Source organism: Staurois parvus, unplaced genomic scaffold (assembly GCF_062004578.1).
Source record: "Staurois parvus isolate SC_StPar_1 unplaced genomic scaffold, SC_StPar_1.0 ptg002753l, whole genome shotgun sequence".
Classification (NCBI taxonomy): domain Eukaryota; kingdom Metazoa; phylum Chordata; class Amphibia; order Anura; family Ranidae; genus Staurois; species Staurois parvus.
This window is the reverse complement of record NW_028320549.1, coordinates 498,026-505,703: the sequence shown is the minus strand read 5'-3', so window position 1 is coordinate 505,703 and position 7,678 is coordinate 498,026.

Sequence of the window (7,678 nt, the reverse complement as noted above, 5' to 3'; positions counted from 1 at the left end):
CATTTCTGTCAGATAATGCACCACTTCGCCCAGAAAATTCTGGCCATTACAAATGTGTAGGGGTTCTCGTGTTTATTTATTTTGTTTGTATTGGTATGACACAAAATAGTATAGCAACTAAAAGCCAAATCTGACACATTCCACCAGAATGGTGGATAAAGAACCTCGATCGACTTCCAGACAAATTCAAGTTGACCTTCAGGCACAGGGTACATCTGTGTCAGCTCGCAATATACGTAGTCATCTGAATGAAAAGGGATGCTATGGTAGGAGAGCCAAGAGGACCCCACTGCTGACATGGTTTGCCAAAACTTACCGAGAAAGCCAAAATCCTTTTGGGAGAATGTGCTGTGGACAGACAAAACACAATTACAGCTTTTTGGTGAAGCCCATCATTCTACTGATTTCATAGAAAGAAATTAATACAGTCCCTACAGACAAGCATGGTGGAGGTTCACTGATATTTTGGGGTTGCTTTGCTGCTTCATGCACTGGATATCTTGATCATGTTCATGGCATTATGAAATTTGAAGACTAACAAATAATTCTGGGGTGCAATGTAGGGCCCAGTGTCAGAAAATTGAGTCTCCTTCAGAGGTCATGGGTCTTACAGTAGACAAAAGCACCCAGAAATGGTTTCAGACAAAGCACTGTAGAGTATTGAACCGGCCAGCACTGAGTCCATAACTCAATCCCATAGAGCTCCTGTGGAGAGATCTCAAAACATCAGATGAGAAAAGGAACCCTTTCAATCTGAGACACCTGGAGCAGTTGGTGAAAGAAGAGTGGTCCAAAATTCCAGAGGTGGAAGAAACTCCTTGATGGCTACAGAAAGCCATTGATTTCAGTTATTTTTTCCAAGGGGTGTGCTACCAAATATTAAATGTAAGGGTGCCAATAATTTTGTCCAGTCCATTTTTGGGGTTTTGTTTCTTTTTTTTGTGTCATACCAATACAAACAAAAGGAATAAACATAAGAATGCCTAAACATTTGTAATTGCAACAATTTTCTGGGCGAAGTGGGGACAGAAATATAGGGGTGGCAAAATTTTTGCCCGTGAACATATATACTGGGGAAAGAGGGAACGATATCTGTGTTTCTCATCCCTGCAAAGCAAGGTGACTCGGTGGGCGAAAAGCTTAACGTCACTTCCGGGTGACGCCAGCACATGTGCAGTTTCTCGGACCGGCAAGTTCAAGATGGTAAAGCCAAACGGCATGCACGCGCCACAGTGGTGAGGCTTTCTCCTTTTATTGTTTTTGTTTTATCATGTGTATTGATTCGTGTTTTTACTGCAATAAAAGATTTATACATTTTTCTTATTACAAGCCGCAGTTTGACCTCTTTTGGACCCGCTTGACTTAGACATCTTGTGCCTCTGTCATTGTTTTTCCTTCTTTTTGCCTACATTTTAATTTCCACATTAAAACAACATTCCATAAAGTCATGTATCATAAGCTACAATCTGGTATAAGGGGTATACATATGATTCAATTGTGAGAGAAGACAGGCGGATCAATGTGTTTAGCTTAAAAAGAGCTTCTTCAGGATCCACTTCATTGTCCATAAAATATTGTAGCTGACAAATAATACAAGCAACAAATCTTTACATAATGTATAATAACAACTGTCTACAAATCCAAAATAGAAGACATAATTCCATGCATTCCAAGAGAAAGAAAACAGAACAGAGAAGGGGGGGGGGGGCACAATAAAAAATGGGAGGAGAGAAATTCCTAAATGGCACTGGACTGACCCACAGGAGAAAAAAAAGAGTCACGCACTAAGGTGGGATCGGAGGCAGGAAAATGACCTCATTCCCAAACCTACTCATCAAATGGATGCAGGAGAAAAAGACTACAAAAGAATTCAACAAATGGAAGGTTTATGAGTCTGCAACATCTATGACATCTATGACACACAGTACATTAGAATGTGCCAGACAACGCCTTGACACATCTCACAGCTTCTGGCAAACTGTAATCTGGAGTGAGGAGACCAAATTAGAGTTTTATCATCACAACCATAAGCGCTTTGGAGAATGGTCAACAGCAACAAAAAAATACCATCCCCACTGTGAAGCGTGGTGGTGCGCTAGCTCCAAAGGCACTGGGAATCTTGTAAAAATTGATGGCAAGATGAATGCAGCATATTATCTGAAAATACTGACAGACAATTTGGATTCTTCTGTACAGAAACATGGGATGCTCTTGGATATTTCAGTACAACAATGATCCTAAGCACATGTAACCACTGGAGTTGACCCTCTAGTGGTTACAGCAGAAAAAAGTGAAGGCTCTGGTGCGGCCATCACAGTCTCCTGACCTCAATATCATTGAGCCACTCAAACGTAAGGTTCATGCAAGACGGCCAAAGACTTTGCATGACCTGGAGGCTTTTTGCCAAGAGGAATGGGCAGCTATACCACCTGCAAGAATTCAGGGCCTCATAGACAACTATTACAAAAGACTGCACACTGTCATTGATGCTAAAGGGGGCAATACACAGTATTAAGAACTAAGGGTATACAGACTTATGAACAGGGCACATTTCATTTGTTTACTTCTTGTCATGTTTTATTTTATGATTGTGCCATTCTGTTATGACCTACAGATGAATATGAATCCCATAAGAAATAAAAGAAATGTGTTTTCCCTGCTCACTCATGTTTTCTTTCAAAATGGTACATACTGTATATTACCAATTCTCCAAGGGAATGCACACTTTTGAGCACAACTGCATGATGGACTATTTGATAGGATGCCCTTACTGCCCTCTTTGGATGGGTTCTTAAAGTACTTTTAAATGTACTAGTTTTGCAGGTGACATTTACACCGCTGTCGTTCTTCCCTGTTTTTCTGTTTCTCTTCTCTTTCTTAGCTTCTGTACATGCCTTTGGTCTATTCCCTCTTTCCTGTAGGGTCCGTCTCTCTTTCCCCCTGCGTCCGCACATTGGAGGTACCAGGTATTGTTCGCCTCTGGCTCTCGTGCTAATGTCCTGGTGGGACCGTCCCATTGCCCCTCGTGGTGCACTTGGCATATATATATATATATACTGTATATATATATATTTATATATATCATTCATGTATGTATGGCGTTTTGCAACTGTCACAAAGTATTCTATTATGGTAGATATGTCACACTGATTATGAATATGGTATTACATTCAGCAGAGAGGCAAAAGCTGCACATATATGTATATGCGTATGTTTTATGTTTTTGTAAGGTCTTATAGCTTTTGATTTTTTTTTTTAATTTAAGATAGACTAAAATGTGAGAGGGGTGTGTATTCCTCCGTATTTTAAACCTTTTGTACAGTATGTTGTAACCCCCTTTGGGCACCTCAAAAATTCACATCAACACAAACAATTGAGATTTTGTATAGTCATGGGATGTGGTGCCCTAACCATAATTACCCCTGCGCTTCCCAGGCCCATCTCTGTCAGAAAAAATATTGCATTTTAATGCATTCCTCAGTTTATAATGTAAAAAAGTGTGTTTAAAAAAAAATAAAATTTTATTTATTTTCACATTATATAAAAAAACAAGAGAGCAGTTTTTTAAAAATATAACAGTGTACATTTGTACGTCCTTAAAGCTGAAATTTAATCTGCTTATATTTTGCCTTATCTAGTCCCCTCCCCAATCACCATGCTAATGATATTTTTAAATAAAACATTTGTGGTTTTATTACATAACTAATTTTAGACCCAATTAGATCATAACTAGGTTTCTGTGCTTCTGGCTGGTAGGTGGGTCTGACAGCATCTACTGAAGGGGAGGATCTTCTCTCCTAAAAAGACGTTCCAAATATTTTTTGCAATTTGAAACAAGTAGAAGAGGAAGAGTGAGTGACCATGTCTGGCATGGAAGTGACTGTTTATATAACATTTGGGCAGTTTTTCCCTTCCATGACTTGATCAACACCTTCTGTGGTCTACGAATAGGGAGCCGTTACTAACTCTTCCCTGGTTGCCACTAGATAGCTTGCTAGGTCCACACAGACTATGACTATTGATGTTATTTTCTTTTAGTATCACGATTCCCACTCACTTGAAGCATACTATTGTATTTTACATAATGGAGTATGTATTACCATCCAGTGCTTTGAAAAAGTATTCATTCCCCTTGAAATTTTCCACATTTTGTCATGTTACAACCAAAAAATGTCATGTTACAACCAAAAATGTAAATGTATTTTATTGGGATTTTATGTGATAGACCAACACAAAGTGGCACATAATTGTGAAGTGGAAGGAAAATGATAAATGGTTTTCAAAATGTTTTACAAATATGTGAAAAGTGTAGCACATATTTGTATTCAGCCCCCCTGAGTCACTACTTTGTAGAACCACCTTTAGCTGTAATTCCAGCTGCAAGTCCTTTTAAGGATGTCTCTACCAGCTTTGCACATATAGAGAGTGAAATTTGTACCCATTCTTCTTTGCAAAATAGCTCAAGCTCTGTCAGATTGGATGGAGAGCTTCTGTGAACAGCAATTTTCAAGTCTTGCCACAGATTCTTGATTGGATTTAGGTCTGGACTTTGACTGGGCCATTCTAACACATGAATATGCTTTGATCTAAACCATTCCATTGTAGCTCTGGCTGTATGTTTCGGGTCATTGTCCTGCTAGAAGGTGAACCTCCACCCGAGTCTCAAGTCTTTTGCAGACTCTAACAGGGTTTCTTCGAAGATTGCCCTGTATTTGGCTCCATCCATCTTGCCATCAACTCTGACCAGCTTCCCTGTCCCTGCTGAAGAAAAGCATCCTCACAATATGATGCTGCCACCACGTTTCACAGTGGGGATAGGGTGTTCAGGGTGATGTGCAGTGTTAGTTTTTCACCACATATAGTGTTTTGCTTTTAGGCCAAAAAGTTAAATTTTTGTTTCATCTGAGCAGAGCACCATCTTCCACGTTTGCTGTGTCCCCCACATGGTTACTTACAAACTGCAAATATGACTTATGGCTTTCTTCTTGCCACTCTTCCATAAAGACCAGATTTGTGGAGTGCACGACTAATACTTGTCCTGTGGACAGATTCTCCTACCTGAACTGTGGCTCTCTGCAGCTCCTCCAGAGTTACCATGGACCTCTTGGCTGCTTCTTTGATTAATACTCTCCTTGTCTGGCCTGTCAGTTTGGGTGGACGGCCATGTCTTGGTAGGTTTGCAGTTGTGACAAACGCTTTCCATTTTCGGATGATGGATTGAACTGTGCTCTGTGAGATGTTCAAAGCTTGGGATATTTTTTTTTTTTTATAACCTAACCCTGCTTTAAACTTCTTCACAACGTTATTCCTGACCTGTCTGGTGTGTTCCTTGGCCTTCATGATGCTGTTTACTCACTAATGTTTCTAACAAAACCCTGAGGGATTCACAGAACAGCTGTATTTATACGGAGATTAAATTACACACAGGTGGACTTTATTTACTAATTAGGTGACTTCTGAAGGCAATTGGTTCCACTAGAGTAAAGAGGGCTGAATACAAAAAGCACGCCACACTTTTCAGATATTTAGTTATAAAAACTTTTGAAAACCATTTACCTTTCACTTTACAATTATGTGCCACTTTGTGTTAGTCTATAAAAACCCAATAAAATACATTTACAACTTTGGTTGTAACAGGACAAAATGTGGAAAATTTCATGGGGTATGAATACTTTTCCAAGGCACTGTCTATTGATGTCTCTCTGTCATGGAAACTGCCTTTTTGTTAAATGAAGAATTTGAATGAAAGAAAAAAAAACTGTATTGAGTTAATAAAGCTCTGTATGTGAATGAGGTTTTGGGGCTTATTGACATGGGTGCTGTGGCTTGTATAGCATGAACCAGATTTATGTGTCTGAAGCTGTTATGCTTTGGGGATTCAACAACTGTATGACCATGACCACAGGTCCTGATTTGACAGGCGCATGGTTATGTTACATGTTTAGGGCCACTCACCCGCACCTGTACACCTCTCAGATTAGGACCTGTGGCTATGTGAATGCAGCAGCTGTACATACACAGAGTAACAAGTGGCTCTAATTATACAAACTGCTCATACACACTGTTAATAAAACCTGTATGAATGAGCCCTTCATTTTTCTTTTATTATTTTTTACTAATGCCTTTTTTTTTTTTTTTACCTTTTTTCCCCCCCCACAATGCTTTTTGAAAGGTGGGAGCAGTGGATGGGATCAGTAGTTTTTATTTTTTACACATTTTTAAAATATTTTTTTACAATTTACTTTACAATTTTTATGACAGCCCTGTTGGGGGTCTTTGGTGAGATAACAGGGATCTAAACCGACCCCTGCAGTCTCACTTTTGAGACAGAGAAAGGGATTGAGGAAACATTTTCCAGTCCTTTCTCTGTAGCCTCAGCTGCACTGCAGATTAATGAACAGGAAACAGAGGCTCAGGTTAATTCATAAACTGAAGCATAGTAAAGACAGTTTACTATGGTTCAGTTATGAATTAACAGCGGGAATGATTAGTACAAATGACTGCCCCTGCTCTTTCAGAAAATAAAGTGTCCAGTAAATGACATTTTTATTGGTCCCTTCCCTCTCTCTCCATCCTGACATATCCACCAGCAGCTGGCAAAAGAGGAAATCTGGCAGCGCTGCAGGAATGAAGGGGAGCACACAAGGGGGCCCAGGCAGCATGGGGAATCTGTTGCATAGACAGGTGATTGGTGCAGCGGTAGGGAGCATTTTCAAGAACCGATCTCCCTGTATGGGTTTTCATAAAGCAGCTGAAAGCCGCTGGAGGGAGAGGCAACATTCAGCTGCTGCATAGCTGCCATACAGAGATTGGTTCTTGTTATGGACTTCACCCACTGTACTGATTCTACCCCCCATCAGATTTCCCATGCTGCGGGTGTTTTCTGTGCGTTTTGGCACAGTTCACCTGCGGAGTGGTGCAGAAAACTGCAGCAGTGTTGTAGATTCCTGCATCGCATGTGACAACCATGGGGAAGCGTGAACAAGGCACAAGGAAAAGCATGGTTTTCTGTGTGCCCTTGCAGAAATCTGCATGTTTCTTATGCGGAAAAATGCAGCTCTCTGCTATAGTGTGAATAGGCCGTACATGCCTACGCCTGGAACATACACTACTGTGCAAAAGTTTTAAACCAGCACTTCCAGGTCTCTGTTCTTCTTTACCCTGAAGATAGTTCCTCAGAACATTGACTATGTTTGAGGTCGTTGTCCTGCTGCAAAATAAATTTGGGATGAATCACACGCCTCCTTGATGGCATGATAGATAAGTATCTGCCTGTATTTCCCATCATTGAGGACATTCACCCTGACCAAATCTCCGACTCCATTTGCAGAAATGCAGCCGCAATCTTGCAAGGAACCTCCACCATGCTTCTATGTTGCCTGCAGACACTCTTTATTGTAGACTCTTTTGCCCTTTGGCAACCAAACTGCCTCCTGCTACCACCTCTTGCGGAGGGGACAGGAGCAGCTTTCTCAGTCTCCCGTCAGCTCAACTTGCTAAACCAACTGTCATTCCAGGAATCTGGGTGAATTCCTGAGCTTGGACCACTGTTGGCTGAAAACAGGTCACTTCTCCTTTAAGTCTGCTACACAGCTGTTTGTTTCTACCTACACATGAAATTAATGATCATTAGCACCTGCTTGGTCTAATTGGTTAATCATACACCCAACGTTGTGCA